The sequence below is a fragment of the Triticum aestivum genome, chromosome 4D (assembly GCF_018294505.1).
Source record: "Triticum aestivum cultivar Chinese Spring chromosome 4D, IWGSC CS RefSeq v2.1, whole genome shotgun sequence".
In the NCBI taxonomy this organism is placed as follows: domain Eukaryota; kingdom Viridiplantae; phylum Streptophyta; class Magnoliopsida; order Poales; family Poaceae; genus Triticum; species Triticum aestivum.
In genome coordinates, this window is record NC_057805.1 from 62,972,640 (window position 1) to 62,986,512 (window position 13,873).

Genomic DNA, 13,873 nt, shown 5'->3' on the forward strand with positions numbered 1-13,873 from the left:
ACTATGAGATTATGCAACTCCCGGATACCGGAGGAATACCTTGTGTGCTATCAAACGTCACAACATAACTGGGTGATTATAAAGATGCTCTACAGGTATCTCCGAAGGTGTTTGTTGGGTTGGCATAGATCGAGATTAGGATTTGTCACTCCGAGTATCGGAGAGGTATCTCTGGGCCCTCTCGGTAATGCACATCATAATAAGACTTGCAAGCAATGTGACTAATGAGTTAGTTTCGGGATGATGTATTACGGAACGAGTAAAGAGACTTGCCGGTAACGAGATTGAACTAGGTATGAAGATACCGACGATCGAATCTCGGGCAAGTAACATACCGATGACAAAGGGAATAACGTATGTTGTCATAACGGTTCGACTGATAAAGATCTTTGTAGAATATGTGGGAGCCAATATGAGCATCCAGGTTCCGCTATTGGTTGTTGACCGGAGAGGTGTCTCCGTCATGTCTACATAGTTCTCGAACCCGTAGGGTCTGCACGCTTAACGTTCGATGACGATTTGTATTATATGAGTTATGTGATTTGGTGACTAAATGTTGTTCGGAGTCCCGGATGAGATCACGGACATGACGAGGAGTCTCAAAATGGTCGAGAGGTAAAGATTCATATATAGGACGATAGTATTCGGACAACGGAAAGTATCCCGGGGGTATCGGGTATGTATTGGGTCACCGGAAGGGGTTTCGGGCACACCCCCCCGGCAAAGATATGGGCCTTATTGGGCCAAGGCCGGGACAGACCAGCCCCTAGTGGGCTGGTGCGCCCCCATATAGGCCAAATAGGAGGAGATGGCAGGAGGGAAGGGAGAAAGTAAAGGGGAGGATTCGGCCTCCCCCTTCCCTTCTCCCCCTCCTCTCTTTCCTTCCCCCTCCGACACTTACGGAAGGGGGAGAGGCCGACTTGTGGGAGGCGCTCAAGTAGGATTACTCCTACTTGGGGCGCCCCTTGCTGCCCCTCTCCCTCTCCCACCTATATATATGTGGGGGGGGGGCACCACTAGAACACACAACATTGATTCCTAGCCATGTGCGGCGCCCCCCTCCACAGTTTACGCCTCCGGTCATATCTTCGTAGTGCTTAGGCGAAGCCCTGCGTGGATCACTTCACCATCACTGTCACCACGCCATCGTGCTAACGGAACTCTCCCTTCACACTTTGCTGGATCAAGAGTACGAGGGACGTCATCGAGCTGAACGTGTGCAGAACTCGGAGGTGCCGTACGTTCAGTGCTTGATCGGTCGGAACGAGAAGAAGTTCGACTACATCAACCGTGTTGTTAAATGCTTCCGCTTTCGGTCTACGAGGGTACATGAACACACTCTTCCCCACTCGTTGCTATCACTACAAAAAAAAGACACATCCGTGACATTTTGGGCCGAACGAATTTTTTTCTGTCATACATATGACACTTCTATGACGATAATTGTGACAAAACCCGGTATCATCATAGATGTGGTGGGCTCCTACTTCTATGACAAAAAATCATGATAGAAAATGGGCTTTTCGTCCTGGGCGGGCCGGAGACGCAGCTGCATGACATTCTTTGGGCCGTCCATGATGGAAAAAACCGTGGTAGAAGCGAGGGGGAGGAAAATTTCGGGGAGTTCCCGGTTACGGTGGGAGGTCGGGGGCCGAGCGATGCGCGTTTCTCTCGTACACGTACGCGCGTGTGTGCGAGGCGTTGGCTCTAACTGAACCCAAGCAAGGCGTTGGGCTCTAACTGAACCCGAGCGATCGATCGATGGCTGTTAACTGAACCCGATCGAGCGATTCCTTCACTACTGCTGCTAACTGAAGCCGATCGATTGGATGAACAGTGAGCGTTGCGCGGGGGGGGGGGGGGGGGTTGGATGAACAGTGAGCGGTGGCGTTGCCTCTGGATGAACAGGACCCCATGGTGTGGAGGGCTAGATGAACAGTAGACGGTGGAGGGGTGCCCGTGGAGGGGTGGTTGAACAGGACCCCGTGGTGTGGAGGGCTGGATGAACAGTAGACGGTGGAGGGGTGCCCGTGGAGGGGTGGTTGAACAGTAGTCGGTGGAGTAGCGCGCGGTGGAGGCTGGATGAACAGGAGCCCGTGGAGGCTGGAGGAGGTCGACGGTGGAGATGAACAGTATCCCGTGGAGTCCCGTTTTGCGGTACGCCACACCCCTCCCGATGAACAGGACCCCCGTTTCGACCGTAGGAGGTCCGTTTCGTCCGTTTTGCGGTACGCCACACCCCTCCCGATGAACAGGACCCCCGTTTCGACCGTAGGAGGTCCGTTTCGTCCGTTGTGCGGTACGCCACACCCCTCCCGATCAACAGGACCCCCGTTTCGACCGTACGAGGTCCGTTTCCTCCGTTTTGCGGTACGCCACACCCCTCCCGATCAACAGGACCCCCGTTTCGACCGTAGGAGGTCCGTTTCCTCCGTTTTGTGGTACGCCACACCCCTCCCGATCAACAGGACCCCGTTCCGAAAGTAGGAGGTCCGTTTCCTCCGTTTTGCGGTACGCCAGGCCTCGTTTCCATCGCCTGTTCCGTCCAAGCCCTCCCGATGAACACGACCACGCATTCCGTTCCGACCCAGCCGGTTGGCTCCCACGCGTTCCGTTGCCTCCCGATGAACACGACGCATTCCGTTGCCTCCCCATGAACATGACGCATTCCGTTGCCTCCCCATGAATACGACGCATTCCGTTGCCTCCCCATGAACACGACGACGGCGCTATTTCTTCGTTCCGACCCAGCCATGTACACGAGCCCTGGCCGTACGTATGCGTGAGTAGGCGTTCAAGACCCCGCCCGTACGTACACATACGTGGCTGTATTTTCTTTCTTGCACCCTGGCTGCTGTACATACGTGTACATGCTACATGCACGCCTCTACTACGACACGTACGCGCCTCTACTACGACACGTGCGCGCCTCTACATCCACCAGTATATATGTACGTACACGTTCGCGACCAGAATGACAACGCTATGTACGCTTCGACCAGGTGGGTCCCGACTGTCAGGCACTTCCTTGCCTGCGAAGATGTAGCTGGTGGGTCCCAGCAGTCAGGGGGGTGAATCGTTTTTTTGCCCGGACGCACTTCCTTGCGTGCGAAGATGTAGCTGGTGGGTCCCAGCAGTCAGGGGGGCGGATCGTTTTTTTGCCCGGACGCACTTCCTTGCGTGCGAAGATGTAGCTGGTGGGTCCCAGCAGTCAGGGGGAAATGTTTTTTTCATGAAATACGGTGGCCCATCCGATGGGTCCCCGCTGTCAGGTGGAGGAATCATTATTTTGCGCGTAATAAGGAGGCACTTCCTTGCTGCGGCCGTGGACCCAGCTGTCAGCCTCTCCACGTACAGTCCACGTCCGATGGAAGTCGTTCCTTGACCATGTTGACCACGCCGCGCCGAGAGCACCACGGCGGTGGACGACGGCGAGGACTAGGAAGGGGATGACTCGGAGTCGGGGAAGACGCAACAGTGGATGCCCACGCAAAGAGGAGTACGAGGGTTCACTGGTTCGGCTGCGGTGTGAGGCTGCTGTCGCCGCAGAATAACAGGGGTGTGGGTGAGTAGAGAGATGGCCTGGCCAGCGGTGGGAGTAGTAGGGGGCGGTGAGGCCTCCGCGGCATCACAGCCGGCCATGGGAGGCAGGAGCACGCGGCACGACCGGTGCTGGTTTGGGCGGCTGGAGCAAGAAGACCAGAGGTTGAAGAAGCACTACGGCCGTTGGATGAACATCGTACGGTAACAGGAGCTAGAATCGTTCATATTGAATAAGTTGACAAAGCCCTCCATCCCCGTCAACTTGGTAGGCCCACAAGTCAGCCTCCCACTATGCTGGGTTCTAGCTGGCAGGGGGAGTATTCCTTTTTTTGTGCGTAATAAGGAGGCACTTCCTTGCGTGCGAGGATAGCTGATGGGTCCGACATGTCAGCGGGGGGCACGTTATTTTCGCGAAATACAGAGGCCCTTCCGGTGGGTCCCAGATGTCAGGTGGAGGAATCTTTATTTTGCGCGTAATAAGGCGGCATTTCCTTGTGTGCGGCCGCGGACCCAGCTGTCAGCCTCTCCACGCACAGTCTACTTCCGATGGTGTCGTTCGTTGACCATGTTGACCACGCCGTGCCGAGCGCATCCAAGGTGGTGGACGACGGCGAGGCCCCGGACAGCAACGAGCCGGAGATGGGAAGACGCGGGAGTAGAGTCGCAGACGGAGAGGTGTACGAGGGTTAACTGGTTCTAGTGCGATGTGGTTCGGCAGTCGGTGGAGAAGAACAGGAGGTGTGGAGGGGTGGAGGGATGGCCTGGCCAACGGTGGAGTAGCGCTTCATAGCGAAGCATGCTAAGCAGAGCTGCTAGCAGCAGGAGGCGGGTGGTGGTCTCGGCGGCGCTGGAGGAAGAAGATGAGAGATTGAAGATGGATGCCGGTCGTTGGATGTAAATCCAACGGCTAACATGTCAGAATCATTTGTTGACAAAATTGACAACGACTTGCGTTGGCTTCGACCTATTGGCCCACATTTCAGCCTCCAAAAATGTGGCACGTATTCAACCCATTTTTTCAGAATTTACAGTCTTTTTTTTGCGCGGTAGAATTGACAGTCAATTTGATCTTTTTTGGAATTACAACCATTAGCTGGGCTGGGTGAACAAATAATGTAGCGTCCATGCGGCCCATTTATTTTATTTCCTAAAAATTACAGGCCATTTGCACTTTCTTGAAATACACGATTTTGCTGGGCTGATTCTAATTATAATGTTGGGTTGGGCCAGCAATGTTATCAAAAAATAAAAAGGGGCTGGGCATTTTGTTATAAATATATTCAAATAATAAGTGATATTATTACATTCGTCCTTAAATCTTACCAAGCTTTTGTACACAATCACTAGGATTTTCGTGCCAAAACAATCCAGGATTTTATTTGTTAAGAAATTATTTTTATAAGTTAATAAGATGTGGGATATTGTTTTCTTACATATGTAAGTATCTGTTAAATATATGATGACAATAAAAATAATATATAATAACATATAAAATAATTTAAATATATATAATATAGTTAGAAGGGAAACATAAGTTGGACCTGGCGTTCCTATTCTTATATAGAAAAATAGAACAGACCGCTGCGTTTTCTTCAAAAAAATACATAAATTGGGCTGCCAAAAATAAAACCTTGGATGGGAGGTCCATAGGCCGGTCGATACATGACGGCCCTAAGAAAATACAAACAGGCCTATGGACCTCCCATCCGAGGTCGTGGGCTGCGCATGTTAAAAATGAAAGCCTAGACGGGGGAGCCCAAAACCACGTCCAACACTTGCCAAAACTTCGTCCCTCGTTTTCTCTGTGTTTCACACTCTCGACATTGTGTGGGCATTTTGACTGTGCATCATATGAAGATGTGCTATGCATGAATGTTGATCAGCATGATGTTAACTGGCTGGCAGTTCCATTTTCGACCATGAATAAAACTTCCAACATGATGTTAACCCTGTTTGAAAAGGCTGTGTTAATATAAATGCTCTGCCTCTGAAAGTTGCAGTTTCTTATCTGAAACTGAACTTGCAGTTTCTTATGTGAAACTGAAATTTGCAGTTTCTTCTCTGAGAATCACATTGTCAGCACTTTTATACTCCCATGAAACTACATTTTTTAAGTGCTAAAAATAGATCTCTAGAATTCATAAAATACTTCATATGCTCAATACTGCAAATCTGAAATTCGAAAGGCATTCATATCTGAAAGTACTCTCAAAATACACAACACAAAACACAATTCACAACCTGCAAATACTGACAACCGTAAGCTACTCCTGACAATTCACAACCTGCCCGACTCTTGGGCTGGGGGGGGGCAGCCCCCTCCTATTCCTCGGCGGCAGACAGCCGCCCCGTGAGACGATATGAACAGCGAGGGAGACGATGGCGGGGAAGCGTCGTCAGGCCAACTGCTTTTCTCCTCTTGCAGTTGGGTTCGGTCGACGAAGACTCCACCGGCTCGCTCTGGCAGGACACCCTCACAAACGGCACCCTGTAGATGCTCGATCCTTCAATCTCTGGTGGATGCTCCATCTGGGATCGATACTCCCACCACCGCTCCCTCATGATCGGATTCGGTGAATCTGTTTGCTCCATGGCCCAGAGGAGTAGCTCTATGTACTCCGGCGTGACTCCCTCCGGGAGTATCGCCGCCTTTTCGCTCTGTTGCAGATATTTGGCCATGGATGTCGCCGTCGCCGCTAGTTGGTCCTTGTTGTCAAACCAAGACTGTATCTCCAACATCCTAGCTAGCTTCACAGGGTCACCGTCTGCGATCCTCACGTATCGGTTGTACTCCTCCATCGATCTACTTCTCCACAGCACCTTCACTCGCCGGCGGTGGTTTTTGAATGGAAGAGGAGAGGAGCAACGCTGGTTTTGGATTAGAACGGGAGAGGAGCGACACTGGTTTTGGACTGGAACAGGAGAGGAGGGGCGGTGGTTTTGAAATGGAAGAGGAGAGGAGCGGCGCTGCATTTAGATTGGAACAGGAGAGGAGCGGCGGTGGTTTAAGAGGAGAAGAGCGGTAGAGCGGCGCTGGTCTTGGAAGTATTTTTTGTTGTTTTGCGTATTTTGGGTCAAAGTTTGACCATGTACTGTATTTGACAAGCAAAATGTGAATGCATGTCACCAAAAATTGTATCGTTTGGTTCGTATCTGAATGTACTTTCAAATTATATTATTTTTGCAACGTATAACATATATTTTATGTACGAAAATCATGGTTAATTATGACCCAGAATAAAAGGGAGACTAGTTAATGTGGGGTCGCTTTCTTAATTGAAGGGTAAATTGATTTTGATTTTGATTTTGATCCAGTCACAGCGCGCCGGCCTTCTCGTCCAATCCTAAATCGCTGCCGCACGCTCCTCTCCCTCTTCTCCATTGCAAAACCACCTCCTCTCCTCTCCATCATCTCCATGCCAAAACCACCATCTCGCCTCTCCCTCTTCTGATCTTCTCCATTGCAAAACCACCTCCTCTCCTCTCCATCATCTCCATTCCAAAACCACCGTCTCGCCTCTCCCTCTTCTGATCTTCTCCATTGCAAAACCACCTCCTCTCCTCTCCATCATCTCCATTCCAAAACCACCGTCTCGCCTCTCCCTCTTCTCTATTGCAAGACCACCTTCTCTCCTCCCATCTTCCAAAGCTAGCACCGGACCACTCAGAAGGACATCTATGGAGAGGATGCAGCAGCGAACCAGGCAGATCGCCGGCGGCGACCAGGAAATGTTAGCCAGGTTGAAGGAGATCCTTAGTTGGTTTGACAATGAGTGGGAGATTTCGAGGACGGTGCGGGCCATGTGGCAATGTATGCGAAAGAGCGAGACGGCGGCGATGAGGGCGGCGATGTACATGTACTCCTCGGCGGCAGTCACACCGTAGTCCTCCGAGTTCATCGAGTATCTCCTCTGGGCGATGGAGCAGACAGATTCGCCCGAGGCGACAGTCAGGCGGAGGTGGTGGGCGTACAGGTCGAAGGTCGAGCACCCAGAGGATAACGAATCGATCGAGTATGGTGTGCCGTTCGTGAGGGTGCAGAGCCAGCCGGAGCCACAGGAGTATTCGTTCTCCCACCGCAAGAGGAGGCCGGATGGCGCGGCGTCACTTCCCCGCCGTTCTCCACGGTTCCCTCGACGCTCGCCTCGTTTCAACGGCGGCGGTAGGGTTTAAGGTAAGCTTCGCACTAACCTAATCTTCCACCTGCTCATGCTTACAATCAGTGTGACAACTAATGAAAATCATGCTTACAATCAGTCTCCGAGTACTACGCCAATCACCCTAAAATAGCTCTGGACCTTTGGGTCAAAGTTGTGACACAGTGTACAAATAAAGAAAAATAGATTGGTGCTTCTTTCAGAAAAGAGTATTCCCTAGAAAACTGCCAATATAAGCTACTAGTATTTGGTTAGATGATTTGCTGCCGAGAATGATTCGTCCACAGAGAGCGCCACACATCCCACTGGTGGTGGTGGATGCCAATGCGTGCATGCAGCATGGTTGGTGTCGGTAATTTTTACTTGGCACACCTCGCACTCTGCATATATGCCGGTTCCATACGTACATTTGTGCAGTTCCACCAAAATGCAGCTGAATAACCCTGTTTGCACAGATAATGAAAAAGCATGATTACATTATAGTGGCACTAGTTGATGAAACACACAAAATAAATAGAAGAAAATATTGCGATAGTATCATAGTATGCCATGCTGCGAGGGCGAGATGGGCCCTGCGACGCCTCATACGGTACGCCTCATACTGGACATCATCCCAAGTCTCCCAGATACACCTTCTGCCAGTGATGAACATCAGTGTACAGTGGTAGTACAAGGAGGCGCCTTGAGACATTTAAATCTCTATTTTTGTACATATCAACTAAAATTAAGCACCCCAGTTTGCAGAAACGCTTAAACATTAACAATGGGACTAGTTGATGAAACATACATTAACAAAGAGAAGCACTTTCTTTATCTACATTGGAAATGAAATGATAGAGATGACACTCACTCTATTTTAACTGTATTATTACTTCATTTTATCAGTGACACTAGGGTCGAGCAGGTGGCAAACGAGGTGTGCCGTGCGTCGCAAGGATGGAGGCCGGGGGTGCTTAGACTGGGATGCTGAAGCTGGCTCTTTCAGTCACCAACATGGATGATTCAATTCATGGGACCTTTTGGTGCAGTTCACCTAAAATGAAGCAATGTCCCGTGAGCTAGCAGCTTCTTCTTCAATTTTTTTAAGAAAAGGGCTCCAGCCCTGGTTCCATTTCCATCAGAAAACGAAACCCACAGAGCTTCTTCTTCATTAGTTGCAATAAAATTGAGCAACATCAAGGTTGGTTGTGAAGCTCCTGGAATGCTCAACTATAATTTGGATATCATTTGTGCAGTTCAACTAAGATCGAGCGTGAAATGTATATCTCTGTTTGCACAAAAAAGGTGGAAAGGAGGGTGACTAACAAGTGATGAAACATGCATCAAATGAAAAGAAGCATGTTCCTTATCTGAATGGCAATCCTACAAGGACAGTAGCAATTTCTAAAGGACTGGCATTGCTAGATATTAGTGTGGGCATTAGGATTAACTATGACAACCGTTAAATACGACATTACTTTGGGCACGGGAGAGTAGGCAGACCAGGACAGTTGCATTTCTAACGAAAAGAACCAACTTATCTTAATGGGAAATTTTAGCAGGACATGTAAAGAAGTGCCATTGATCCATATTACTGGAGGCATTACATTGAAAACAACATTGGTTTAACGTGTCCTTACTTTTAACAGTGCGACTGCTACATTTTACCAGTGGCATTACATAAGAGTGGCTCGGGGCAACAAACATCAGAACAGGATATCTGGGTTGGTCCCATTTTTGTTCGGTATAGCCACCTTATACTGTGTGAGGCTAGCAAATCTAGTGCTGGACTTACTCTGTTGACTTGTCCCCTAGTCCCCACTTTCTTTCCCTTTTCAACCAATAGATCGGGTTTATATTGAGTTTGTACTGCGTTTCCCTTTATTTCCCTATTAGACCTAGAGACCAGTTGGATAGCCAGTCTCTGCTACTTTTCGCCCCCATTATTTCCTCTTTCGACCAAGTCCTAGATTCAGGTAACAAATCCTCCCCCACCCCCACCCCCTTTCTTCCTTGTTTGAACCAAGTAGTACTAGATTCGAGTGCATGAACTAGTTTTACCTCTTAAACGTAAAAAAATTAGGTGGTTTTCAAACAGCCGATCGATCCTATCTACGAGGGGGCCTGAGAAATAGTAAAAGATACAAATGCAGCGACGTCAGGAGCTCGGGAAGTAGAGCAAGGCCGGTTTCGAAGGAAGTTATACCTGATGGTCGCCGAGATGTCGCTAGGTGGGCGGTGGGAGGCCGGATCTGCCCACACTACGGCAGCGAGGAAGAAGGGGTCGGAGGCCCTCCCTCGCCAGTGGTGCTTGGGAGAGAACGGCAAGGCAGGCTGATCGGGACGCGCCCAGCAGTGGGTAAGAGCCGTCGCCGAGGACGACCGCGTGAACGTTGCACCTTCTCACCTTCCCCGGCGGAGAGGAGCCGGCTGGATCTATGACCAGCGGTGAGCAGAGAGAGAGAGAGTGTGGCCACCGCTGTCGTGTTTAGATCTGGAGAGGTTGATAGAATGTGAAGAGAGCAACACTAGCAAGCAAGCGCGGAGGCTCCTGCCTATATAATGGAGTAGTACTAGTTTTCTTTTGTCTACCGGAGCCGGCTTGACCTCGTCAATGACTGTTGAGAAGTCTTCATGCACGTGGCCCGGAGGCGCAGTTGTCGTCATTTTGATCTGAAGCGCCGGATTATAACATATAACAAGAAAAAATGCCACATGACAAGAAATCATAACCTCACTGCCCAAAGGAGACAACATGAATCCCGATGGACAAACTAGACGAGGAACAAAGCTCAAATTAAAGATAAACTCGTAGAAAAGGGGTCCGTCGATAGATGTCCTAATTAACATAGCCAGCTTGACCTAGATGGCAGCCGAGTAGTCACTATTCATGCATGTGCCCCCAATGACTAGCCCAACTTAGTTGTCGCTGTTTAAACCTCGCAGTGATCCGAAGCACATGACACCTAATTTTGCGAGATGAAAAGAAACCTTTTTTTAGATTTCTCACCACAACTACAGCCATGTACAACACAGCCTGCATGATATGTAGACGATAGCCAATCCAGGCGTATCTGCTGGAGTCTGGTCACATGCATGGACGAACTGATCTTCCGTGTCTTGCAGGGATCGTCCAGGCACCAACGTAGTACAACACTTCTCTAGTACTATCGCTCGTCTCCCTCTTCTATTAAGTCACCCGACTTGCGGGGCCGGGGAGTGTGCCTATGGTCAGTTCTCAATTGCCATCCCACATGTGTGTGCAAACGCAATATGATGCGCGTTCCATTCGGAGAGCAGCGTGCCAGACCGACCGACCGTCTGGGGTGCGACGCGAACGCGACGGGCGTGCTGTATACTCCGTACATGTGTACCGCCGTTTTCTAGACGCTTTGCTCCATGTCGCGGGCGCAATCCATGGATACAAAATTAGTATACTGTATACTATTTAAAAGTCGAGGGCGGGGCTTTTCCTGCGCGGTAGGCGGCGGGGCAGTTCCGCCTAGTCGGTTCGACAGAGACGCGAGAAGACGAGGGAGTAGGCTGCTGCAAACGTAGGGCTGTGTGATTTGACAGCGAGTTACCGCTGGACAGGTGGGGCCCCGTGATTTGACTTGCCATTATCATTTTAACTGCGGCGCTACGACCGGCGTGAGTCTCCCGATTCCTGACCACCTCCATACAGGTGCCTCTCCCAATGCTCCACCATGTAGTAGAGGCTGGCTCTTGCATGAGAGCCCACTTCTCCACTTTTTCCTTGCCTCTCTTTCCTCCACATATGCAAAAATGCCATGTAAAGCGCACTATTGTACTTACTTTTACTTGCTCCTACAGGTGCTTAAGCTTGCCACATAGGCATAAAGTCTGATGTGGCAAGTTAATCAAGAAGAGAGAGACTAGTTTGGTGACCCAAGGAAGAAACGGTGCTAAGCGCGTGTACCTAGGTGAAAAGACAATTTTGAGTCTATACCTAATTAAATGAAGCAAACTTAGCAACACCATTTCATTGGAAGAGGTCACTCCTTGGCAAATGCAATAAATACTAGTACTCCCTGTGTCCCATAATATAAGAATGTTTTTGGCACTACACTAGTGTCAAAAACATTCTTATATTATGGGACGGAGGGAGTACGAAGAAAGAGATAGAGAGGAGTAAAAAAACACTTATAGCCAACCTTATAGCCAACCTTGTTGTAGTATGAGTGACTAAGTGATGACTATGCATGACATGCCAACATCAGATAGCCTAACGCACCGTGTTAAATCTCCAAGGGCGCGACCGAGCGAGCGACGCGACGGTCGTGGTAGGCGCGACCATGATACGGGCTACTGGCAGCCCTTGGATCTGAGATCAAACGGTCGCATGCTAAGTTGCTGAAAATTTGCAGAATAACCTTCCAGGATAGGATATTCACCCATAGGTCTAGAATCACGCCATGCAACCGTTCGATCTCAGATCCAAGGGCTCTCGGAAGCCCGTATCATGGGAGAATGGAAAGCCACTACCCTGCCGTTCGCACGCTGGCAGTTCGCTCCTACTCGTCCCCGCACGTCCTTCAATACTACGGCGGTTCGCTCCTAGTCGTCCCGTCCATTCACATTACGGCAGTTCCACTAATCCTAACCCTCCTCCCAAATCCATGGCGTCCCAAATCTCCATGATCGGCGGTGAGTACAAGGTTAGAACCATCACCGGTGATGAGTTCGACGTCATCTACACCCGTTCTTCCACGACGGTGAAAGGATGCCTTTCTCGCTTCAGACGCATGTTCGAAGACTCAGATGATGAGTGGGTCGCTGGGCTAGATGTTGAGTACACCACAGTCCTGGGACGAGAGAAGGATCTAAAGGACGAAGAGAGCAAGAAGCCCGCCGTGATCCAGGTTTGCGTGCATGACTTATGCTTGGTCTACCACATATGCCATGCCGACGTTGAGTGCTAGGATTTTAAGGACTTCCTCGAGAGCAACCTAGTCAAATTCGTTACTGTAGACTTTGGTAACGACAAAGAAGTCCTGCGTCGGATAGGCCTCGTTGTAGGAAACACCTTCGACCTCCAGAAGAATCGGCTGGTGTCCTCTCGTCAGCCTTCAATGCTGACCCTGGCAGGAGCCATGGTTCATCCTTCGTACGGTAAACTGGAGAAACCTCCATACACGTTTCATCTTCATGCATGGCAGCGGAATGTACTAGATATAGACCACATCCACTAGGCTGCAATGGATGGCTACCTTTGCTTCAATATCTACAAGGGTTGGATGAAGAGCAACAGCCAAGTGTGCGGTTCAAGCAAAGAAGTATCGGCCAAGAGGAAGAGGGACAAGGACGAAGTCGAGGATGTGGACAAGGACTCCGAGTAAGGTGGCAGTGTCGTTGCTCATGGTGGTTCTAATGCAGTGTCTACTGGAATAGTTGCAAAGTTTAATTTCAGGTGTGCTTAATTTAATTTGAGGGGTGTGTTGTGCCGAGCCCCCAGCAGAACTATGTTATGTTTCTTCTCGTTACTTTAACTCTTCAGTACGTACATACTAGTATTTCTTACATTTCATCTTTTAGTTGGTATAGTACTACCACTCGTTTCTTCACATTATATACGTACAATATATATGGCCAACATCATATAGCCAGCAGTTTAGTTGTCAAAGAATTTCAGGGTGCTTAGTTTTGTCAAAGAATTCCAGGATGCTTAGAGGGTGCTTGGATCCAAGGGACTTATTTTAGTTTGACTAAAAATAGTCTCTTTAAGAGGCTAAAGTTCCAAGCACCCCTGACTAAAGAGGGGCTAAAACTAGTCTTGAGACTAATTTTTTTTAGTCAGGGGTACCCCTACTAAAATGTGGATAATTCCTCTCTCTACTCATTTAACTCCTCTCCTTTAACACAGGCGAGTTCTGGATTGGAGAGTTTGGACGATAATAAATGCTCATTAACTTGATTTTAGCCTTTTTAGTATTTGGATCCAAGCATGGGTGAGGCTAGCATGTTTTAGTCCCACTATTTTTAGTCATGGGACTAAAACGTATCCAAGCACCCTCTAAGTTTTATTTGAGGGGTGGGTTGTGCTGGACACCATTATTGTGACTAGCCTTTTTAATAGTACTATATGCATAATTTGGCGATGAGCGCTCTCTATATGTACCACCTTTTTTTTAATTTCAAGTTTTGCTCCATGGCGCAATCCATCGATACTACTG